This window comes from Meleagris gallopavo, unplaced genomic scaffold (genome assembly GCF_000146605.3).
Source record: "Meleagris gallopavo isolate NT-WF06-2002-E0010 breed Aviagen turkey brand Nicholas breeding stock unplaced genomic scaffold, Turkey_5.1 ChrUn_random_7180001932530, whole genome shotgun sequence".
NCBI classification, from domain to species: domain Eukaryota; kingdom Metazoa; phylum Chordata; class Aves; order Galliformes; family Phasianidae; genus Meleagris; species Meleagris gallopavo.
This window is the reverse complement of record NW_011194582.1, coordinates 1-978: the sequence shown is the minus strand read 5'-3', so window position 1 is coordinate 978 and position 978 is coordinate 1. Positions and strand designations below refer to the sequence as shown.

The following is a 978-nucleotide window of genomic DNA, read 5'->3' as shown; positions in this document are numbered from 1 at the left end:
GGGGGGGAAACCGAGCTCTGTGGCTCCGTGGTGTCGTCGCCCGCCTGTAATCAGGGTCTGGGTGCGGGAGCCTTTGTGCTCTGCTGGCAGCCTGTGTGGGGCGACGCCCCGTTAGTGGGGTATGGGTCAAGGTGCCCCAGAGTGGGAGAGAAGGAGCCTCCCTCTGCCCACGGACCGAGGCTGCCCTGTAAGTCAGGGATTGGCTGTGCCTTGGAGTCCTAGGCCCTTTGCAGTGGAGGCAGCGTCGGGGGACCCCTGTAAGCAGGGAAGGCGCCCCTTTGGCCGCTGCTTTTTGTGAGCCCAGCTCCATTTGCCCAGTCTGCCCGCCTCTGTGACCCTCCGCAGCACCGGCTGGAGCTCCGCAGCGCATTGGCATGGGTGAGAATAGCTGCTCTCAGGGGTTTCTGCTGGGAGGAACTGGGTACAGGGGGTTGTAAGGGCTTCTGTGGCTGGGTGGTCGTGTGCCGAGCTCCCCCTGGATGTTGGGTTTCCTGTGTCTTTTGGGTGGTGGGGTTGTTGCTCCTCAGGTCTAATGGCGCCCTTCATTTTTCAGGAGCGGCTGCAGAAGAAAGAAGAAGCAGTGAGTGGGACTCCGGGAGGCAACAGCGAGCAAGAGGAGGAAGGGGAAGCCTGTGCATGGGGGCGAAAGAGAGAGGCTCTCTGGGCAAAAGCACCTCCCTGTCAGCAGGGGCACAGTCACATTTCGGTAGAGCGCTGCCGGCACCTTGGGTGACCAGGCCGGCTTTGTGCTGGGCGACCTCCCTGTAAGCAGGGCTCGGGTCTTTGCTGTACGTTGGCCTTTTGCCTTGTTGCTCCTTTGGCTGCCTGGGGAGCGTGGCCCCCCGTACAGAGGGCAAGAGCCACCTCCCCGCACCCGAGTGGGAAATGGAGCTCGCTGGACCCCAAGGCCACCCTGTAGGCAGGGTAGGTGCCGTTTCCCTGCCCCTGTTCCTCCGGCCCCTCAGCGTTGCTGCCTGC

At 63.3% G+C, this 978-nt stretch overlaps 1 long non-coding RNA gene across 1 annotated transcript; it reads left to right on the top strand.

The window, feature by feature from the left end:
* Positions 1-45: 45 nt before the first annotated feature.
* LOC109364875 lies at positions 46-906 on the top strand. The gene is made up of 2 exons (XR_002110626.1): positions 46-378; positions 554-906. It is a non-coding gene; the product is annotated as an uncharacterized LOC109364875 (long non-coding RNA).
* The last annotated feature ends 72 nt before the right edge of the window (positions 907-978 follow it).